The sequence below is a fragment of the Bubalus bubalis genome, chromosome 10 (assembly GCF_019923935.1).
Source record: "Bubalus bubalis isolate 160015118507 breed Murrah chromosome 10, NDDB_SH_1, whole genome shotgun sequence".
Lineage (NCBI taxonomy): Eukaryota > Metazoa > Chordata > Mammalia > Artiodactyla > Bovidae > Bubalus > Bubalus bubalis.
Window position 1 is genome coordinate 10,862,554 of NC_059166.1, and position 15,724 is coordinate 10,878,277.

Consider the following 15,724-nt stretch of genomic DNA (forward strand, 5'->3'; position numbering starts at 1 on the left):
AGCTTCACTCCCTGCCAAATATTTCCACAGGTGCCCGAATCTTTAACAGAGCTGACCTCGAGGACCAGAGGGATGGGAAATAGGGAGATGTGTGCGTAATTCCGGAGCTGAGGGGCGGCTGGCCCGGCTGTAATAAAGCTGTCTGTTAGGAAGTTATCTTTCATATGCAATTGCTTCCCCTAAGCTCTTAAGCACATTAACTGCACCTGTAATTATACACACCTCAGAAAATGCATAAAAGCTGCCTTCTTTGCCAGACTAAATAAAACTGCAGTCTCCTTCATATCCTCTACTGCCTACTGTACCTTAACGTTAGGGGGGGAAGAAAGGAAAGAGAAATGAAGGAAAAGAGAAGAGGTAATTGCCCATTAGAGAGTTGCTTATAAGTGAACTTTGCCTCTCGTTTCCAGCATTAGCTTTGCTCTGTGTGAACCTCACTTGACCGTCCGCGGGCCCGAGAGTCCTGGCCACTCTTGGTGGCCTGCACAGCTACTCGCTGTCCATTTGCATTTCAGACAGTGTGTGAGACCGCAACAACAACATTTGCTGTGACTCAGGATAGCTTTGCATCAGGGTGGAAAAGCACGTATGATTTTCACTGAGAGTCTATCTTGTCTTTTCCACTGACCTACTTTCCAGCATTTGACTATTTTGCACCATTCGGTCCTAATGAGCCTAAAACCCCTGCTAAGATCTCCCTTTATGCCATACCGATCACCTCCTCCCTCTCTGGTAGCTCTTTCTCAGGTATTTTTGGGGGCTGGAGGGAAAAGACAAATTCCCTGAATCTGGACTCTTCAGGCATAATCTCTCCTGGCTGGGGTTTCTCTGTCTACAGCAGGGCATAGCCACGGAGACAAATCTGGCCCAGTAGCCAGACACACTTCTCACATTAGCGGGAAGAAGATAATGGGCGATGACTTACCATCGCCTACTTTCAAAACTACTCTAATGTAAACCATTCCTTGTACAGTGTCAGCAGAATTAATTGGCTGGTAATCCACAGGAGACATTCAGGTCGCCTACAGTTTATTTTATGAGTCCTCCAGGATCAATTTCATGTTTGAATGACTATTCCTATCATATATTTACATACACAGTTGTCCTTTGTATTCAGAGATGATGTGGTTGCCTTTTTACTCCACAGGTATATTCTTTCTGGAAGAGAAAGGCAAAAGTGTTACCTGAAGCCCTTTAGGAAATAAGCAAATATTTATCCAGCAAATACTTGGAGATCAGCTGTGGAAGGAATCTAAGAGACATAAAAAGGCAAAGTGTCTGTCCTCAAGAATCTTACAGTCTTCTTGTGGGGGAGAAGTGCACACCCCCCCCCCCCACACACACACAGATGCGAATGGAACAAACTGGGAGCAACTGCAGACAGTGTAATAATAAGTGTAGGATGACGACATTGGCAGTGAAGTCGAGTCCTGTTGGGCTGCCAAACAGGTGTGGTGACCAAGGAGAGTGGAGTGAACTTTCTGGAGGGAAGTTGAAGGTTGACTTGAAGATGATGTCGATTCTTCGTCTCCCGTTGAACTACCACAGGACCTTTCTCCAGCTGATCTGGGAAGTGGGTTGAGGGAGAAGGTCAGGGCACTGAGGGCATCAATTGTACGAGGAGTGTGAAGTCACTGTAACTTACAGTGTGAAGTTACTGTACGAGGAGTGTGAAGTTACTGTAACTTACAGTGTGAGGTTACTGTATGAGGAGTGTGAAGTTAATTGGGCTTCTCTGGTGGCTCAGAAGGTAAAGAATCCACCTTCAATGCAGGAGACCTGGATTCAATCCCTGGATTGGGAAGATCCTCTGAAGAAGGGAATGACAGCCCACTCTAGTATTCTTGCCTGGAGAATCCCCATGGACAGAGGAGCCTGGCGGGCTATGGGGTCATTAAGAGTCAGACACAACTGAGCGACTTAGCCCAGAGAGGAGTGAAAAAGACCAGGGAGGCCAGAGGAGGCAGGAGTGAAGGGTGAGGAAAAGCAGGAAGGAGGCAGGGCAGGCTGGTGGGGGGCGGTGCTGGGGGAGCGATGCGGGGCTGCGGGAGCGGCTGTGCACGGTGAAGACTTCTAGGGGAATGGGGGGAACTGGGAAATGTGATTTGGGGGAAGTTTGCTCCTTGTATGTCATGTGAGGCTCCCTTTGGGGACTCCCTTAGAGTCATCAGTAGAAGTGTGGCTTTACAAGGATTTTCGGAGTCTAGTTTAATGTTTCTTTGTGGTGCATGTGGCAGAGTGCCAGGTTAGCCATGGAGAGAAGGGATGCTGCTCTTGAGACCTGGTTGCGTTAGAAGGAGAAGCTATTTTATTTGTATTTGAGCTGAGAAAAAAGGGAATTAAATGAAGTCCTTAGAGTTTTGATGACATGATGGGTCTCCCATTCCACTTGGCTGTTTTGTTTGTTGTTAAGGATGCGGATGTGTTTGCAGGCCCATCATCACTCATTCATTCACTCGCTGTGTGTTTATTGAGGGCCTTCGTTGTGACAGCTCCTGTTCTGGGTCTGGCTGTACAGAGCGGAGTGGAGATGAAACCCCAGGTCTCACAGAGCTCACATTCCAGTGAAGGTTTTCAGCGTGGGGGTTGGAGGCAAGTGTTTTTCTGCTTTGGTAAATCTTGAGATCTTTCAGATACGACTCAAACCTCATGTCTGCTATTGACAAACTTTAATCAGCACTTGGGCAAACAAAATCTTGTGCAGCAATTCTGAAATGCAGGTCTGCAGATGAGTGTTGGTCTCTCTCTGCAGCGTAGTCATCTGAGATGCCTTTTAAAAATGCCTTTTAGAAGCCTGGCCCTGAGGTTTCTTCTGATTCACTCACAGAGCCTGATTCAGAAGATCTAAGGTAGGGCCAGAGAATGTGTATTTAAAAATTTCCCAAATGATTCTTTTGTACAATAAGCTTTGATTACATGCATAATTCTGAAATCTACATTTGATAAAGTTGTACCCTCATCCTGTTCTCAGGCCCATCCCCTTTCCTTTCCTCCTGAGTTATACACACACATAATACACACACACACACACACACACACACACACACACACATTTCTATAACCTTACTTGTATAGGGTTATAGTATTGTTTTATGGGCTTATTGTTTTATATAAATGGGATCGTTCTTTCCATGTGGTCAATTTCTCATCCTCCGCTTTTCCTTGTTCTCTTTTTAAGGCAATGTCCAGGTATATGAGTGGACACATGTCTTCTTCTGTGTTAGAGCAGCTGGGAAGAGCTGGGGTCTTTGGGACCAGTGTCTTTACTTCTGGCCCCGGGGCAGTGGCTCTGTGGCAGGTGGCAGCAGCTTGCCCTTGGTTGCACAGTGATGTCTGTGGTGGGGACAGCTTCACCCGGTGGGCTCTCCTCCCTGACTTGGGAGGCGCTCAGCTGCATCCTCCGTCCGGCCTGCTGTGGGCCACCTCCTCCCACTTCTCAGGCTCCACACGTGGCCTGTGCTCTCTCAGCCCAGAGCCTCTCTACCAAAACTCCACACTGCCCCTAATGCCTCACAGGGGAGGTTAAGGCACACAGATGACCTTTCCCAAGACAGTGCCCTATTCTTTCAGGCAGTTTCTTGAAGAATCCCTGCTGCATGTTAAAAGCCAAGGTCTTTCCCTTGGCATTCTTTTGGTACCAAGTCCTAACCATCCTCCAGGCAGACAGATGCTTCAGATGGAGTAGGCTAGGGGCAGGTATGTGCTTAGAAAGGTGGAAGGAAAAGTGCATGACTCATTTTAAAATATTGCCCTGTTTGTCTCAGAAGTGTGTTGTCTAGCCATTTGTCGCTGGGTCATGTGACTGACAGTGAAAATGCCGCCAGGGTATTTACTGTGATCTGCACTCTTTTCAAATGAACATATGGAGTGAAAGTCGCTCAGTCGTGTCTGACTCTTGTGACCCCATGGACTATACAATCCATGGAATTCTCCAGGCCAGAATACTCGAGTGGGTAGCCTTTCTCTTCTCCAGGGGATTTTCCTAACCCAGGGATCGAACCCAGGTCTCCTGCATTGCAGGCAGATTCTTTACCAGCTGAGCCACAAGGGAAGCCTCAAATGAACATATTTGAATGTAATTCTTGGCCAAAGATTAGGAGACACTCCCCTCTCCTAGCCAGGCCCTAAATTAATTAATCTGTTCTTTTTATAGTTTAATAAGGAAATGATTCATAAACACCAAAGGCTGACATAAGTGAAAAATCTTTTCCAACAGTTCCCTTTACTTTCTGCTTAGGAAAATGTAGGGTAATTGTGGTGAACATACCATAAGGTGATTCCCAGTGAGTCATGTCTTTGCATAATCGCCTGCCCTCAAGTGTTCGTTGAAACCATGACTTTCTTCTGGTCCACAACACGTGGCACAGGAGATGAGCTGTCACTCCTGTGGTTATGTTATATAGCAAAGATGGACAGGTTTTTAATTAAAGTCCCAAATCAGTTGATTTTGAGTTAATAAAAAAGATTATCCTGGGTGGGCCTGACCTAATCAGGCAAAAGTCCTTAAAGAAGGGTCTAGGACCCTTCCTGAGGTCAGAGACTCTTTCTCCTTCTCACTTTGAAGAAGCAAGTGCCTATGAGTTCCATGGCCTCAAGGAGACTAGTTCTGACAGCAACCTGGGGGCACTTGGAAGTAAATCTTTTGCTAGTTGAGCCTCTGATGAAATGTAGCCCAGTTGACACTTTGATTGCCATCTTGTTAGACCCTGAGCAGAGGAACCAGCGACACTTTGGTATACTCCTGACATAGAGAAATTGTGATGTGATACGTATGTGTTGTTTGAAGCCACCACGTTTGTGCTAATTTGTTTTGCAGCAATGGAAAACCAGTGCAGTCATAACTAGTTGCAGCCCATCCTGGTTTCTCAGCCCTCTGCTGGTGAGGTTCCTCCCTCTTCTCTCACTCATTTCCTTCCTTTTTCCCCCTTCCATCTGTTCTCTTTTTTCAAAAGTCTGGACAGTGTCGATTTCCCTCCCTAGGATGGGGAAGAGGAGACCAAGCTTGGCCAAGTTCTGTGGATGGAACCTGGTCACTGTGGTGAAATGAATTCACTTAAAGAAAAAACAGACTTTATTTTTTAGAGTAGTTTGAGGGTCACAGCAAAACTGAGCAGAAAGTACAGATTTCTCATACACTCCCTGCCTCCCCACATGCAGAGCCTCCCCCCATCAATATCCCCTACTTTTGTTACAGCTGATGCACTTACAGCGGCATGTCATTATCACCCCAAGTCCATGGTTTACATTAGGGTTCAGTCTTGGTGTTACTCATTCTGTGGTTTTTGTAGGTCTTGACAATCATAAAATGAGGGGTATCTACCAGTGTAGTATCACACAGGGTATCTCACTGCCCTCAAAATCCTCTGTACTCCTCCTGTTCATTCCTCCCTCCAGCCAAACCCTGGAAACCACAAATCTTGTTTATTTATTTACTGTTTCCATAGTTTTACCTTTTCCAGAATGTCATGTAGTTGAAGTTATACAGTACATAGTCTTTTCAGATTGGTTTCTTTCACTTAGTATGTACATTTAAGTTTCCTCTGTGTCTTTTTATGGCTTAAGCGTTCATATCTTTTTTTTTTTTTTGGTGAGTGATATTCCATTTTCTGGATGTACCAGAGTTTATTTATCCATTCACTTCCCAAGAGACCTTTCAGTTACTTCCAAGTTTTGGCAGTTAGGAATAAAGCTGTTGGGACTTCCCTGATGGTCCAGTGGTTAAGACTCTGTGCTTCCACTGCAGGGGGCATGGGTTTGATTTCTGGTTGGGGAGCTAAGATCTTTGCATGCTGCAAGGTGTGACCAAAAAATAAATAAATAAATCTTGAAACAAAACAAATAAAACAGACACACTTTGGGGTTGAATAAAGCTGTTATAAATATCTATGTGCAGGTTTTGATGTAGGCATACGTTTTAACATCATTTAGGCTATGCCAAAACCTTTGACTGTGTGGATCACAATAAATTGTGGAAAATTCTGAAAGAGATGGGAATACCAGACCACCTGACCTGCCTCTTGAGAAAGCTATATGCAGGTCAGGAAGCAATAGTTAGAACTGGACATGGAACAACAGACTGGTTCCAAATAGGAAAAGGAGTACGTCAAGGCTGTATATTGTCACCCTGCTTATTTAACTTATATGCAGAGTACATCATGAGAAATGCTGGGCTGCAAGAAGCATAAGCTGGAATCAAGATTGCCGGGAGAAACATCAATCACCTCAGATATGCGGATGACACCACCCTTATGGCAGAAAGTGAAGAGGAACTAAAAAGCCTCTTGATGAAAGTGAAAGAGGAGAGTGAAAAAGTTGGCTTAAAGCTCAACATTCAGAAAACGAAGATCATGGTGTCTGGTCCCATCACTTCATGGGAAATAGATGGGGAAACAGTGGAAACAGTGTCAGACTTTATTTTTTGGGGCTCCAAAATCACTGCAGATGGTGACTGCAGCCATGAAATTAAAAGACACTTACTCCTTGGAAGGAAAGTTATGACCAACCTAGATAGCATATTCAAAAGCAGAGACATTACTTTGCCAACAAAGGTCTGTCTAGTCAAGGCTATGGTTTTTCCAGTAGTTATATATGGATGTGAGAGTTGGACTGTAAAGAAAGCTGAGCGCTGAAGAATTGATGCTTTTGAACTGTGGTATTGGAGAGGACTCTTGAGAGTCCTTTGGACTGCAAGGAGATCCAACCAGTCCATTCTAAAGGAGATCAGCCCTGGGTGTTGTTTGGAAGGAATGATGCTAAGGCTGAAACTCCAGTACTTTGGCCACCTCATGTGAAGAGTTGACTCATTGGAAAAGACTCTGATGCTGGGAGGGATTGGGGGCAGGAGGAAAAGGGGACAACAGAGGATGAGATGGCTGGATGGCATCACCAACTCGGACATGGGTTTGGGTGGACTACGGGAGCTGGTGATGGACAGGGAGGCCTGGCGTGCTGCGATTCATGGGGTCGCAAAGAGTCAGACATGACAGTGACTGAACTGAACTGAGGCATATACCTCGGAGTGATATTGCCAGATCATATGATGAGAGTATGTTTAGCTTTGTTCATAAACTGCCAAACTCCGTCATGGTGGTGGTATCTTGTTGTTGATATAATTTGTGTTTCCTTGAAGCCATGACGTGGACCATCTTTACCCACTTCTTTATATCTGAGATGGTTGGCAGTGATGAAATCCATGTGTGACCTTTTCTTTCACCCGTAGGGGCTCTGAGAGGCGGGCTTTCTCTGTTCTCTAGTGAAAATACTGCAAAGTAGCCAGCATGCATAAGATCTGTTACAAGAAAGCATGTTAAAAATGTGTGGATTGTCTTCATATTTTATTCCTATTCTTTACTTTAATTTATAGAAATTTTCTTTGGAAAATCAGATGGTCTAGGTCTCAAATGAAGAAGGGACTGGGGAGTGGACAAAGAAGCTCTGAGGGTCTCCCACACTGGGATGAGCAATGAAGATGACATCTTAGGAAACTGCTTTTGTTACAGGTTTTCTTTTCTGGTGGGTGTGAGGGAACAGACAGTACTTCGGGCTTTGTGTTTATCTGCCAGCCCAGTCTCTTCTTGCCCGTCATCTTAGTGCCCACGCCAGAGAGCTGGGTCAAATGAGGTAACAGCTCATCCAGTTAGTATCAGAAATCAGCTCAACTCTCCCTCTGGACTGCAGAAATAGCCTGGACTACTGGCTAGGTTAACTGGTTAACTTGCCCTCGTTAAAGACTAGGGCAAGAAATCACATCCGTTTCCTTTACAAGTGAGATATGCTTCCTCTATTTTACAGTTTCAAAATTTAGAAGTTACAGAGTGTCCAGAGCTCTGGCAATGATACAATTTAGTAGGCTGCACCATTTCATAGTCTCGCCCTAAAATAACAGTGGCGAAGCCTTGCGACAAATGGTCTAACTCCCGCTCAGATGATGGCCTTGTTACTGGAGACACGAACAGTTGAGGCTGGCTGGCTGGCTTCTCTCACTCTTCTCTGAGCATGAAAAGAGACTGCATAATTGAAGGGGTCAGACTTGACAGGAATGTCCTGCAGTGGGGGCACAGCTCACTTGTTCAGTCAGAGCCGGTGGGTCCTGAGTTTTGCAGGTTGCAAGTACATCCTGTGTAAAACTCATAGATCACATATGGGCTTAGACACACACTTTCCTTGCCTGTGAACGTATTTTTGTTTCAGAAGAGCCAGTTAAGCATGGCAGATGGAACAAATGTGTTTTGTAGTCACTTCCTCTGAAAATTGCATTAAAATGATAATAAAGGCAGAGAAAGGCTTAGACTCATGGGGCAGAAAGAACCGGGGGGGACACGAGCTACAAGCAACCGCATTTTGGAGGGTCTAAGTCGGATATCTCATGGTCACTGATTTTGCAGACGTGAGCCGGCCAAGGAAGATAGCCAGACGCAGGCGGAGTTGAGCCACAGACCTGAGGAAGCCTCAGAAATTGGAGTTTCCAGCAACTTTCTGGAGGGATAGGTGGGGACAAACCCAGGATTGGTTGAAAGTCTTTCTCTGAAGCAGTTCAGACCCTCCCATCACAACCCCTTCTCTTCTTCCACAGGGAATCCTGAGCAGGAGGTGAGAGTTCTCCAGTCTCAAGAGGCAAAGTGGAGATCTTAGACATGCTCGTGAGTAGCGCGCCAGCTCAGTTGAAGGCGGGGGCCACAGTGCCAATGAGGAAGCCAGCCCAAGTCAACACACGGACCGTCCTGCAGGGCTCCTCTCCCCCAATGTGGTGGCGCCGTCCAGTTAGAAGGTTCTTTCTGGGGGGTGCTCTGCCTCTGATGCCCATTGCCCTGATCATGGGGATCCCATGCTTTGGGGTCAGCTCTCGTCTTAGCTGTGTGTCTGTCTCACTCTATAATATGATGGATGTTTACGAAATTTACTGTGGTGATCATTTCATGATATATATAAGCCAGGTCTTTATGCTGTGCACCTTCAACTTAAACAGTGCGTGCATGCTAAGTCACTGCTGCTGCTGCTAAGTTGCTTCAGTCGTGTCCGACTCTGTGCGACCCCATAGATGGCAGCCCACCAGGCACCCCCGTCCCTGGGATTCTCCAGGCAAGAACACTGGAGTGGGTTGCCATTTCCTTCTCCAATGCATGAAAATGAAAAGTGAAAGTGAGGTCGCTCAGTCGTGTCCGACTCCCAGCAACCCCATGGACTGCAGCCTACCAGGCCCCTCCATCCATGGGATTTTCCAGGCAAGAGTACTGGAGTGGGTTGCCATTGCCTTCTCTGGCTAAGTCACTTCAGATCAGATCAGTCGCTCAGTCGTGTCCGACTCTTTGCGACCCCATGAATCGCAGCACGCCAGGCCTCCCTGTCCATCACCAACTCCCGGAGTTCACTCAGACTCACGTCCATCGAGTCAGTGATGCCATCCAGCCATCTCATCCTCTGTTGTCCCCTTCTCCTCCTGCCCCCAATCCCTCCCAGCATCAGAGTCTTTTCCATTGAGTCAACTCTTCTCATGAGGTGGCCAAAGTACTGGCGTTTCAGCTTCAGCATCATTCCTTCCAAAGAAATCCCAGGACTGATCTCCTTCAGAATGGACTGGTTGGATCTCCTTGCAGTCCAAGGGACTCTCAAGAGTCTTCTCCAACACCACAGTTCAAAAGCATCAATTCTTCGGTGCTCAGCCTTCTTCACAGTCCAACTCTCACATCCATACATGACCACAGGAAAAACCATAGCCTTGACTAGACGGACCTTTGTTGGCAAAGTAATGTCTCTGCTTTTGAATATGCTATCTAGGTTGGTCATAACTTTCCTTCCAAGGAGTAAGCGTCTTTTAATTTCATGGCTGCAGTCACCATCTGTAGTGATTTTGGAGCCCAAAGAAATAAAGTCTGACATTGTTTCCACTGTTTCCCCATCTATTTCCCATGAAGTGATGGGACCAGACGCCATGATCTTTGTTTTCTGAATGTTGAGCTTTAAGCCAACTTTTTCACTCTCCTCTTTCACTTTCATCAAGAGGCTTTTTAAAGTTCCTCTTCACTTCAGTCGTGTCCAATTCTGTGTGACCCCATATACTGTAGCCCGCCAGGCTCCTCTGTCTATGGGATTCTCCAAACAAGAATACTGGAGTGGGTTGCTGTGCTTTCCTCCAGGGGATCTTCCCAACTCAGGGATCAAACCTGCATCTCCTGTGTCTCCTGCATTGACAGGCAGGTTCTTTACCACTAGCGCCATTATATCTCAATAAAACTAAATGAAAAAAAGAAGATGCAACCATTCTGAAAGCTATCTTTCAGTTTTTAGGTCATTGTATTTTCAGTGCTTATGCCAGTTATCTATTCTTTTATCTGACTCTTTAAAATTCAGTTCAATAGATAACATACTAAATAATTAAGGGGGCTTTTTCTAACCGCCCCTTACAGCTGTGGTGACCATGTTTAAAATGTTAGCCATGGGACACAGCTGCTTAGGCGATTCCTTTCTAACCAATTTCAAATCAGCTTAATAGCTGTTTCCTTTTAACTCCTTTCTTTCATCTCTACTCAAGTGTGCATCACTTTTGCACCCTGAGTAATTTCAAAGACGTAGGTTTGATTGGAAAACATCCATAGCGGTCCAGAGCATGTCTCCCACACTGCCTGACTGTAGGCGCCCTTCAGATGTTAGTCTCTCACAGGCTCAGTGACATCTCACTATTAGTGAATGAACATCGCTTATACCTATACCTTGAGAACGTCACTGTGAATTAAAATGTGCCAAGTTTCCTAACGGCACCAACAGATTTCCTAATTAACCTATGAATACTGTCAATCTGTTAATATAGTTCTCTTGTTCTTTTAGGATGAGTTGTATTACATTTCTTTTATTGACTCCAGCAATTTCAGAACTGAAGTGCTCCTAAGGGTATTCCAGACTTCCTTTTAAAACTAAAGAAGATATGAGTAGCTTGAATTCAGTTCACCAAAATGGTTCAAGACCTTTTGGCTTCTAGACGTTTTCCCAAGCCAGTCGGTTGAACGTCACGATTGCCCATTCTGCAGTGCATCCTGTCCACATCGCTTTCTTTCCTGACAGAATTCCTGGGGTGAGGTGGATTCCTGACGTTGGGCTGAGGAGTCTGTAAACAGTAGCTTTTGTGATTCTTAGTCCACTTTCTTGACAAACTTGCTGCAGTGTGCCCTTTCTAAATGGACTTAAGTGCACAGAATTGGATTAACCATAATCCTTGCTTCATGCCATAGTCTCATTACTAATCCGTGTCTGGATGTTATTAATTACTGGGATATAATGGATACCTAAACATCCACCACCCGACCCCACATACGGAACACTGGTAATATCTTTGGTCTCCTTAGGTGCTTTCTTCCCATCCTTCCCCCTACATTCCACGGTTCTCAAAAAAAGGGAATAGCCTTTTTTCTTCTCCTCCTCCTCCTTTTTAAATCACTCATGTTCCAAGATTCATCTTTGTTGTAGCTTGTAGCTATAGTTAAATGTTCACTGCTGGGTATTGTTCTACTCTAGATATAGTACAATTTATGTATCTGTTTCCCCGTCAGTGGGCACAATCTGTAACTTTACCATGCCCAACTCTTGGCAAAGTTGTGAAGTAGGATGGAGTTTGTCTTTATGACTTTAGTATATTTTTTCTACCCTTCTTTATCCTCTTCTCAGAAGATCATCCAGGCCTCCTGCCTGTCACCTAGTGTTGTGTAATAAATGTTTAATGAATGAAGATTTTAAGTGACAGAGAAGATTGAGGGCAACTCTAGTCAAATGGATGCAACTGCCCTGAGCACTGCGTTGAAGAAGCTTCTGCAGCCTCTTCTCAGCTCAGAGGGAAGACTTGCCAGGGTCAGTGACCAGCATCTGTATGGGAGGGGGCTGGAGTGTGGTAGTTTGGGACCCCTTCTTGCCACCCCAGATTCAGTCCCTCATGGATATTTACAGCCAGCTTGGAATCATGGGCATGGGTTAAAAGCAAAAGAATAAAACTTCCATTGTAGAATATCAGGCTCCAGCGAGGAAGGTCATTTTAATCAGGGGTGAGGGGTAGTAGTTGGGCTTCAGAGATGGTGTGCTTGGCCATCGGAGTTGGAGCAGTTGGGCATGGAGGTTGTCTTAAGCTACACTGTCTTTCCATGTCCACTAAGGGTGATTTTTCTTTTTTTTTAAATTTTAACCGGAGGGTAATTGCTTTACAGTGTTGTTGGTTTCTGCCAAACATCAACATGAATCCGTCATAGGTATACATAGGCCCCTCCCTTTGAACCTCCCTCCCACCTCCTACCCCATCTCATAAAGGTTGATTCTGATTTTTATTCTCTGTTAAATATCTAATATAAAAATGTACATGTTTCTGAGGAAAACTGTGCAAAGGATGTCATTTTTTATCCTTATGGTTAAATGCCTATTTTCTGTTTGAATCTTTCACTTATAGAGATCGAATATGATGACACTTAAAATAAAGTGTTTTTAAATTGTCTAGTTGTTTAAATGTAAAGTGCTGAGAAATTAATCTGTTTTTGGCTATGGACTCAATGTCCTTTCTCTAAAAATTTTATTTTTTTTATAGATGTTTTGTTCTGGCTCAGGTTTTGATAGCAATATTGGCTTTACTGATACCAATTCCATCTGTAGCTTTGCTTGTAAATGGCATTATCATAAGATAATAGAGCTGGAAAGAAACATCAGATATCTTAATTGAGTGTTTCAGATCCATGGCCCACTTGCAGAGAATCACCTAAGAAAACTGCATAAAATATAGATTCCTGGGCTCCATTCCTGGTCAAATAAATCAAGTTATTGGGGTAGAAGCCCAGGAATCTTCATTTTATAAATCTCCCAAGTGATTCTGATCCATGTGAACTTTTGAGAAATGTTAATCCAGTCTAAATTTCACTGTATAGTTAACTGTAACCCAAGAGGTTAGTGACTTTTCTAGGGTTGAGAACTAACTGGTTCAGTGCTGGGTAGTCACTTGAGGTGAGGTTATGGCAGAAGAATTAACATATTTATTTTTCAGTTTATAGGTGGGATTTAAAATGGCTTATTCTTAAATAACCTCCAAGCCCCATAGACTGCATATGCCCCAAATGCCTGTTGTTAGGTTAATAGTTTCTTGTTACCCTGACTATCCTAAAATAGGCAGATATTCGATGTTATTGGAAATCCGTGAAAAAGTCCTGAGATCCTCTTGAATGACTGTGTAATTATTTGAGGGGTGGGATTCTTTTGGGAACAATGAAAATAGTCACCATTCTTCCTGGATCTCTGGATCTGTTTTCCCAAGATACCTGTGCTTGCAGCATGAGAGAACAGTGATGTCTGCAAACGTCCTTCTTAAAAGTTCTTCTTTGTTTATTAACAGAAAATGTTTTATGATTCAGTTGAAGAACAGGGATTAATTTCCTCTTAACTCCTATCTCTTCCCTAAGAGAAGTACAAAAGGAACTAGAACCTTCTACTCCACCCAACCTGGAACCTTGCCAGGCCAAGTCCATGGAAAGCTCCTCTGTGTCTTCCAAGACTAAGTTAAGCTGCACCAGTTGAAGTGGCTAGGACGATTTAGACATTTGAAAAAAAACTAAACAAAACTCTATCTTTCAGCAGTGTGGGTTGACTTTTGTTTGAAACTATAATGATCAGAGAAAAAGGGAAGTGAAAATCTTTAGTTCAGGTCTTCTAATGCCTTGATTCTTTGCTGCCATTGATATTATTTATAGAGGCAAAGGACTGGATGTCAGCCCTAACTTGGGTTGTTTCTAAAACACCCAGGATCAGTATTACATTAACACTGTAGCATGAATTAATTTCATAATTTGGTAGGCACTCGTCTGGTCTCCTTAAAATAGCCTGAGTGTGGGCCTGTCATCAGTTTTATATGGTGGACCATAAAGAAGGCTGAGCACTGAAGAACTGATGCTTTCGAATTGTGGTCCTGGAGAAGACTTTTGAGAGTCCCTTGGACTGCAAGGAGATCAAACCAGTCAATCCTAAAGGAAATCAACCTTGAATAGTCATTGGAAGGACTGATGCTGAAGCTGAAGCTCCAGTACTTTGGCCACCTGATGCAAAGAGCTGACTCATTTGAAAAGACCCTGATTCTGGGAAAGATTGAAGGCAGGAGGAGAAGGGGACGACAGAGGTTGAGATGATTGGATGGCATCACCAACTTGATGGACATGAGTTTGAGTGAGCTCCAGGAGTTGGTGATGGATAGGAAAGCCTGGTGTGCTGCAGTTCATGGGGTTGCAAAGAGTTGGACATGACTTAGTGACTGAACAACAACAGATATCATCAATTTTAGGAAAACACCATCAACATCAATCATAAAGTAAACCTGGACTGACATATGGTCCAGTTGAGTTTACCTGTATTATGGTCATTATTCTGATGTTATTCTGGTTCTAAAACGAGAAAGTTCTTGGTTTCATCATTTAGGAACAAGCTCTGAATTATTCATGTAGTTTTTGTACCCTCAAAGATTTCAAACCTAAAATCATTTATATACTTTAATAATTTTTTTCTTGAAACTGTGTATGTCTTCTTTCATCTGTGTTGTGTGTATCAGTAGTTTGTTATTTTTTGTTCATGGGTAGTAGTCTGTTTATGAACATGCCACAATGTTTATCAATAGTTGATGGATGTTTGTTTCTAATTTTTCTTACTTTGAGTACAGCTGCTATGAACATTTAAGTACAAGTGTTTGTGTGGTCATAAGTTTTCATTTCCATTGGGTGCCAATCTAGGATTAGTATTGCTGGGTCATATGGTAAGTATATATTTAAAGACATTGCAAAACAATTTCCAAAGTGGCCATACTATTTTGTGTTCCTGCCAGTAGTGTGAGAATTTTGCACAGAGTTGGATATGACTGAAGTGACTTAGCAGCAGCAGCAGCAGCAGCTGATGGAAGCATGGGAAGGATGGATGAGTTGGTTTTCATAGAGAAAATGTGAGTTGCTGTTGGAGCCATTAGAGGTGGTCATGGTTGGTGCTCAGTGTCTTTTCAGTCGCTGAACAAAGTGACTCCACACTAGTCACACTTTCATGGCCACCACAAAGTCAGTTGGTGTGTCTGTTGCTCTTCTCGGACCAAGAGGTGCCTGAGGATGAGGATCAGCCCTTATTCCTCCCTGTAGTCTCAGATCCAGCATGTCTAGTCACAGTAGGCCTTATGATGTGCTGGCTGGGTTGAACAGTAAATATGTGTAGTAGCCAGGAGGGTGTTAGGAAGGGAGAGCTCAGGTGGGGTGCCTCCTCTCTTACCCTGGACTTCTTATCCTCTGTGATGGAGAAGCACCCATGATCAGAGATTTCATGTAATCACACGGTGGACATGGAATGAAGTTGAAGAAGAGAGGGTTATAATGGCCATGAAGGGTTTATCAAAGGAGAGTATGAAACCCATAAAAGTCAAGCATTTTGTGATCAAAACCATCCGGAGGTACCAGAGCCGTTTTTCACCGCACACCTCAATTGCCTTCTCCCCCGTGTGCCCTGCTGCCTGTACATCTCCCTCCCTGGATTTGTTTGGAGGGGAGTGGAGAGTGCTGGATGTTAGGATGCTACCTGAATTTTACTTGGGCTGAGATCAAGTAAGCCCCACTGATGCCTGCACGTTGGTAAGTCCTGTTCATGGTGCTCTGTTCATGGTGTTCTGCAATGTCAGTGACCTTATCTTTAAACCATCCCCCGTCTGTTCTCTTTTTTATTTGTTGTGCTTTAGATGGTGAAAGAT

At 44.1% G+C, this 15,724-nt stretch overlaps 1 long non-coding RNA gene across 2 annotated transcripts in view; it reads left to right on the top strand.

Moving 5' to 3' along the window:
* LOC123327642 overlaps nucleotides 1-15,724 on the top strand; it is a 47,900-nt gene that overhangs the window by 10,710 nt on the left and 21,466 nt on the right. Inside the window, exons 1-2 of one of the 2 annotated variants that reach the window (XR_006542272.2) lie at nucleotides 7,529-8,487; nucleotides 8,573-8,801. This is a non-coding gene — a long non-coding RNA (uncharacterized LOC123327642). Of the gene's footprint in view, nucleotides 1-7,528; nucleotides 8,488-8,572; nucleotides 8,802-15,724 lie in introns of those variants that run through there. The other variant, XR_006639627.1, reaches the window with a different exon arrangement.